Raw genomic sequence first — 8,074 nt, 5'->3', positions numbered from 1 at the left:
AGCTATAAAAGAAAAATATGTAGCTGCAAGCAGCAATTATCGGGACCAAGCGCAAAAACAATAAGACATGCCAACATGGCTGGGAGTGTCAGACCAACTGCAACAATGAGAAATTAAAGCCATTTAAAGAGGATTTTGGGCAAAATGGCTAAAAAAAAAATATATATATATATATATATACAGTAACTAAAAGTTGAATAACTAAACTTTTTAACTAAAAGTTCACCAATGCATTCGTAAACTGCTGCATTTAATATCATGATATTATATTGTAATTAATGGAAATGTCCTTGTTTTGTTCTATTATAGCGCCACCAAGTTCAACTGCTTTTTTATGTGTTTGTCAAATTTGGTGAAAATATCTAATTTTTTTTTCAAGTTATAGACATTTAAATGAATGTGAGCATAACAAATTATCCATGGGTGAGTTTGATTGGATTTTTTTTAATGCTTACTATAAAAAATGTGACATTTGAGTATTAGTATATGACCTATGTTTCCAAACTTCCTACGGTGGTTTCGTCTCGATCTGTTTAACACCGTGTCCTAACCAGACGCGATGCGATAAAATCCAGCGACAAATAATTTGTCTGTCCACACTAGACACGACGCGACTGCGAGATGCATACAAATCAATCAAAACCCACAGCCAATCAGAACAGCGTGTGGGCGGGCTCTCGTGGCAAGTGCACAGCAGAGAGTAATCTTGACGGCAAGAAAATGGATAAGCTACATAATCAAATATTACACCATTTAAACATTATTCAAATACATACCGAGTTACTAAAACAATCTTTGTCAAATAAAACACTTGTTTCTTCACAGTTTGAATGTTCTTGTTTCCATTTGTTTAATTTCAAGATATGAGGTGAATTATCCACTGTTGCTTTTACAGCTACAAAGCTGGGTTCAAAGTCACATTACACGCTTTTAACATTAAATAAAGCACATAAACAGTACCTGAGATTATCATTGCCACACTTTATGTTTATTGTTCAAGCGCGACATCGCAGAAAAATAGAAACCGTTTCTAAAATAGAGTCGTCGCGGCTGGTAAGGACAAAAACTCTGATTAACATGGAAAAGATACCTTTTATCGCACGCCGCGTGTACTTAGGACACGGTGTAACGGTTTGGAAGATATTGGCAAATGTTTTTTAAGACCTAATTTACAACACTGCGCTAATCATAAGGCGAAACCTAGCATGTTTGATATCGTTAGACTCGGCAAGGATTCAGGAATGTAAGGAGATGACTTCCGTGAAAATTTGTCCATGAAACGGAGTTATAAGCATTTTAAAATTTTATTTTACTACTAGGTTCGCTGGTTCGAAACTTCTCAGGTTCCTTCAGGGCGTTGTACTGATGAGCAATACCGAGTTTCGTAACAATACATTCATGCGCATAATTCATAGTGTTTATAGTTCATAATTTTCATACAAAATTCAAAATGGTCGACGCCAAAAATGGTTGTTGTGTTGTTGGTCTCAATAACCAGTCTTTATTGCTGTTATATTCACTTTATTAACATCTCAACTACATGATCACTCTCGCAAACTCTTTTCTATTCCCCCCCGTTCTCGCGATATCACTACACTACATCCCTCCCTTTGTTAGTATTAGAGAACTTAAAGGTGCTCTAAGCGATCTCGCGCCTTTTTTAGGCCAAAACATTTTTTTCACATACTGCAAACATCTCCTCACTATCCGCTAACTGCTTGTCCCCTGAACACACTGTAAAAAAATGCGGTCTCTGCAGAGGGCCCAAGCTCCACAAACAGCAGCAAAAACAAACTAAGCAATAAACAGAGTAACCCGCAGCACGAAATATAACAAACTGTTCCAGCCAATAACCGACAAGAATGATGTGGGGTGGGGTTTGGGGGGTTATTGCGTGGATGAGGAGGAGGGAGGGTCTAGCTAGCCTCCGTTTTGTTTGATAATAATTCAAACATCAACAAGAGGTTACGCCAACCGAGATCGCTTAGAGCACCTTTAAATAATACAAAATAACACATTACCCTTAGTTTTAACAGCATTGTTACCGTTATTCTGAATACTGCTATATTGTTTTGAACTGACTAACCTGTCAACAAACATATTCAAATATTTACATAATCATGTCCTTGAAACTAGCAGGTTTCTTAACCACTCTACCACTCCGGGTAGTCAAAGGCTTGCTACAGGTGTCTGGTACTGTAACAGAAGAACTCTGTGGCTCTATTGAGAAATCTGACTTGATCGCTGTCTCTTGAGTTCCTTGATTGCTTTGTTTTTCTGCTGGTTCTGGTATGCTCATCTCCAACTGAATGGGAACATGACGAATGTGCTTCACATTTCTCACAATCCTAGAGCCATCCTCTACACTGACCATTTCAAAGGAATTGTCCGATGTGTGCTTCAGCAGCACAAAATGAGTATCTCTATACTTAAGAGTCCAGCTTACCATCTTCCATACTTGCCACATATACAATGTCTCCCAACTTAAAGTTGTGTTCCTTAGCTCGTCTTGTCATGTCTGCGTACTGTTTCATTTTCTCATTGTACCTTTTATGATGACTTTCAATGTCTTTTGTTTCTCTTTTGTCTGTGATGAGACTAGGCAACTTCGTACGCACATCTCGTCCAAACATCAGATAAGCTGGTGTCTCACCCGATGCTCTATGTGGTGTAGATCGATAAGCAAGAAGAATCTTTGAGAGATCTTCTCTCCAATTCCTTCCCTCACTTTTAGCTGCTTTGAAGGCTTTCTTCAAGTAACGAAAAAATATTTCTATTTTACCATTACTTTTGGGGTAGTAAGGTGAGGCATTGACGTGCTTAACTCTACTTCTCAGAAATGCCTCGAAGAAGTTTCCTATAAACTGCTTCAACCTTTCGTGGATCTGGTTTTATTCCGTCCGCTGTGACAACATGACCCAAAATCTCAATCTTTTTAAGTCCAAAGAAACATTTTTCTTTATTCAAAGTCAGTCCCTTTTCTTGGAATTTTTGAAAAACATTTTTCAGTCTTTGCTCCAGCTCATTTTCATTTTCAGCAAACACGACCACGTCATCCATGTAGCACACCACACCTGGCATCCCACATAACATAGAGTCCATGGCTTTCTGGTATGCTTCAAGAGCACTGGACCATCCGAATGGAACCTTCCTAAAACGGTAACATCCCCTGTGTGTAATGAATGTGGTCATTTGTCTGGATTCAAGTGCCAGATCAACTTGCCAGAAGCCTTTACGGGCATCCAGTTTTGCGAACACCTTTGCTCCCTGCATTGCTTGCAGTATACTGTCTATTGTTGGTACAGGTGGTGTCTTTCTCTTACCACCGCTTTATTCACTTCTCTCAGATCTACACAAAGTCTCACTTCTTTAGTGTCTTTTTGACACCCATTCAGATCCTTTGTGCACTTCCTCTATGATTCCATCTTCCAGCATTTTGTCCAGCTCTTGATTTACAGCCTCTACAATCAGGTAAGGTACGCTCCTTGAAGCTTGAGCTACAGGTGTGACATTTTCATTTACAGATATTTCATGGCTGTAATCTTTGATTTGTTCCAATCCTTTAAACAAACACTGATATTCAGCCTCAAGTTTCAAAAAATCTCTCTGCTGAATTTTCAATTGCACTGACCTGGTCTGTGGTATTCAGAATCTTTAATTCAAAGCATGACTGCCTTCCTAACAGTGGATCTACATTTCCTTTTATTACAAAAATGGCATCCTTCGTGATGTTACCCTTCCATTGGAAATGTGCTTCAAAAAATCCCACACAGTGGAGAGAGTGCATAAGCGTAGAATTTTCTCTTGGTTTGTTTTAGTTCAACTTTTTGTGCAAACAATCTGTGATACAGTTCTTCTCCAATTAAATTTCTTCCACTTCCTGTATCGATGACCATCTTCAGCCTCTGTCCATTAACTCTTATGGTCTCTTTTCCTTCTGGATCAATTGAATACACAAATGTATCAGAATCAGAATTGTCATTTACAGCTCTCACTGGTTTCTCTTTGCGGTCTTGAGGTTCAGGTTCAAGTTCAGGTTCCTTTATTTGTACCCGTAGGTAGATTTGGTTTGCAGTGTCAGAGTGTTCTCCATACATTCAGACAAAACACAAACAATAAACATTTGACAAAAAATAAAATAAAAAATAAAAATAAATATAGCTGCAAGCAGCGATTACGGGCCCAAGCCGGTGCACCGCCACCCTGGTGCCTTTAGTTACATTAAAGGCACCGGGCTGGCGCTGCCACCGGCTTGGGCCCTCCATCGCTGCTTGCAGCTATATTTATTTATATATATATATATATATATATATATATATATATATATATATATATATATATATATATAAAGCCGCCACCCCGTTGCCTTTCGGGTTCCTGTGCACGACGGGCAATAACGTAACCCCGCTTTGACTGTCGAGAAGAAGTCTGCTTTAGAGCTTGTATCAGTGTAAGTCTTTCTGCTCCCCTCCAAACACACACAGAAAAGGGGGGGGGGGGGCTGTCTGTGTGTGTCATCAAGTTTCATCAAGATCAATAAATGTATAAAGACGTTATAACACATTGTGTTTTTCTTTTCTCGCCATAACTTAGTTTCCTCGCCACGGCCAAACCGTTCGAGATATCAAAAATCCGTCCGCAATTTAGCGTCCTCAATGTCTTTACTTCATGCTGACCGAGTTTGGTGGCGATAGGATAATTTTTCTTGGAGGAGTATATCAAATTCCAGGGGCATGCGTTTTCATACAACCCATAATAGCCGACTTCCTGTTGGACTGGCGTAAAACTTAGAGCACGAAAGTTGTTCGGCCCGATGATATCTAAATGTGTACCGAGTTTCATACTTATTCATGTAAGCGTGTTTGATATATGGACAAGTGTTCGAATCCCATTCCAGGGGGCGCTGTCGAGCCCCCATGCCACGCCCAGGTACCAGCTTCAACCCGGCCCTGATGGCCGTGGGTTCTGACCTGTGTGCAAAGTTTGAAGAGTTTTTGAGCACGTCAAGGGCCCCATAAGTGCCCGAGAAGTCGCACACAGCAGAGAAAGGGTTAACATAAAGCCCCCCTCCTCTCTCACACACACAGACACTGAGAGAGACTGGCAAAATTCTCAGATCTTCTCCCATTCAAACCAAAATATCTGACTTCCTGTTGGTCGGGGCTAATGAGTGTAAATTAGAAAGTTGTCCGGATCGAAGAGAAGAATATACGTACCGAGTTTGGTTACTGTAGGTAAAACTAATACCCCATTTTTGACTAAAGGTGGCGCTACTGAGCCCCTTACCACGCCCGTTTCTGAAACTTCGCACAAGTGTACTAGGCAATAAATGTGATATGTATGTTGAGTTTCATGCAATTTGAAGCATGTTAAGAGCCTCAAATGCATCCAAAAAGAATATAAAAGTTTAAAGCGTTGCCATGGCGACAGTATTAAAGATATCAATAATCCTTTCACAGGTCTACATAGTGATGGGCAGATCGAGGCTTCGTGAAGCATTGAAACAGTTGAACCAAATGGTTCATATTGTTTCGAGGCTTCGAATCAATCCGACACCCGTCTCCACGGTGACACCTAGTGGTCACTTGCAGGTGTTGATCCTGAAACAACCTTGACGAGCCATTAAAAAAAATGTGTTGTTTTTTTATTATTGTATTTTTCTAATATGTGAAGCTTGTAACCTAGGCTCCTCACTGTGCATAATGCTATTTTGGTCCTGCAAAATGAATATTAATAAAATAAATCAAGGCACAATGTCTCACTTTTTTAGATATTTTTATTCAAAAATATTAATTTCTCTGCTGTGGAAGGACTTAGCCTACTTCTTTTTTTACAGATAATTTCTCCAGCCTTTGAAAAAATCCTCACAAGAGACACTTGTTGCTGGTATGCAAAGACATTTTTTAGCCAGGACATACAAATGAGGAAAGACTGCTCTCTCTTTCCAGTAAGTTAGTGGATCATGAGTTCTGGGCAAATACGCATCGTTGATGTATTTTTTCACTTCCACTGTGGCATCAGCTCCTCAAATGGCGCATCATGGATGATGTATTGTTGCAGTAGGCAAGCTGCCGATCACAATACACACATCTCACTTTATTTGGGGTTTCTAAATGGAAATGCTCCCACACCACAGATGTACGGCATCTCTTCTGGGGAGCCTCCATTTTATCTATCTATCCAAATCTATCTAGATATGTATCTACAATCTATCTATGTAATTAGATATATAATATGTATCTACAATCTATCTATGTATTTAGATATATAATATGTATCTATAATCTATCTATGTATTTATATATGTAGCCTATTTTAATCTATCTATATATGTATCTATCTATCTATCTATCTATCTATCTATCTATCTATCTATCTATCTATCTATCTATTAATCTAGCTGTCTATATTTATATCTATGTATCTATTAATGTGTCACTATATGTATACTCTGTGCCTCTAGCCTATCAGTCAATGTGTTGTGTAAATTTAAATGTAAGCCTAAATATAACTAAACAAATCGCACTATAAATGTCACTATATCACCAAAAATCCGCTATCTCAAAATCAAACTACTCTCACAAAAACCTACGAGGTCAATATGCGTTGCTTTCACTTTTATACAGATGTGCGCTTGTGTGGTCTGTTTCCGACCGTGTCAATCAAACGCTGATTCGGCGGATCACACCTGATGAAACACTTAGTGAAACACTTCGAGGCTTCGTTTGGCCATAGTCACGTGACATGGGTGTTTTGAATCACGCTTCGAATCAGTGTTTCGAATCATCTGCGCTTCGGGATCTCGCAAAGCTTCGGAACGACTGTTTCGCGTCAGCCATCCCTAGGTCTACATTTGTCGTGTGTTTACATTATACAGATGAAGTTTGAAGCAAATCGGGTAAAAATAAGAGGGTGAATTCAAAGCATTTTGAAAGTGACACACTTCCTGCTGCCAGTTGGTGGCGCTATAACTTTGACTCACAATAGTCACATCCATGTGATTGGCCTCTTACAGCAAACACACTGCTGAAGTTTCATCAAGATCAGTTAATGTATGAGGATGTTATAACACACTTCCTGTTTCCAATATTCGCCATAAATTCGTTTCCTCGCCACGGCCAAACCGTTCGAGATATCAAAAATCCCCTCACAAGTTTTCATCCTCAATGTCTTGACTTCATGCACACCGAGTTTCGTGGCGATTGGTTGAATCGTCTAGGAGGAGTATTTTAAATTCCATTGAATGCGTTTTTCTAACTACCCCAAATAGCCGACTTCCTGTTGGGCTGGGGTAAAAAGTCAGAGCACGAAGGATATATGAACCGGTGAGATCTATAAGTGTACCGAGTTTCATATTATTTCATGCAAGCGTGTTTGATTTATGGACCAAGTTTTCGGACCCCGTTCCAGGGGGCGCTGTCGAGCCCCCCTGCCACGCCCGGGTACCAGCTTCAGTCCGGCCCTAATGGCCGCGGGTTCTGACCCGTGTGCAAAGTTTCAAGAGTTTTTGAGTATGTTAAGGGCCCCAAAAGCCCCCAAACCCTTGAAGAACAATAATAATAAAAAATAATAATCCTTTGGAAAACAATAGGGCCTTCGCCTTTTCAAGGCTTGGGCCCTAATAATAATAATACATATATATATATATATACATACACACACATACATACACATACATATTGTCATGAATTGCGTGGAAGCAAAGGCGGTAGTCGGATCTAAATGCAGCAGACTTTAATAATATACAGACTTGGAAAAACTCAGAACACAAAGATACTTGTGTAGCGTACATACATTCAATAACTGACAAGAAACAAAAGAGCACACAGGGTTTAAATACACAGAGGGGATCAGGGAACGAGACACAGCTGGGGCAAATTCAATTCAATTCAAGTTTATTTGTATAGCGCTTTTCACAATACATATTGTTTCAAAGCAGCTTTACAGAAAATGGATTTCAAAAATATACATACAAAAATACAGTTAGTTAATCATAAAATTTAGGGCATAACATATCGCCGGCGTTGGGTCGTCTCTTCACAGGCGTCGAGTCGTCTCATCACAGGCGTTGGGG

The sequence above is a fragment of the Phoxinus phoxinus genome, assembly GCF_949152265.1.
Source record: "Phoxinus phoxinus genome assembly, chromosome: 14".
Taxonomy (NCBI): Eukaryota; Metazoa; Chordata; class Actinopteri; order Cypriniformes; family Leuciscidae; genus Phoxinus; species Phoxinus phoxinus.
The sequence above is the reverse complement of the archived record's forward strand: the minus strand, read 5'-3'. Positions refer to the sequence as shown.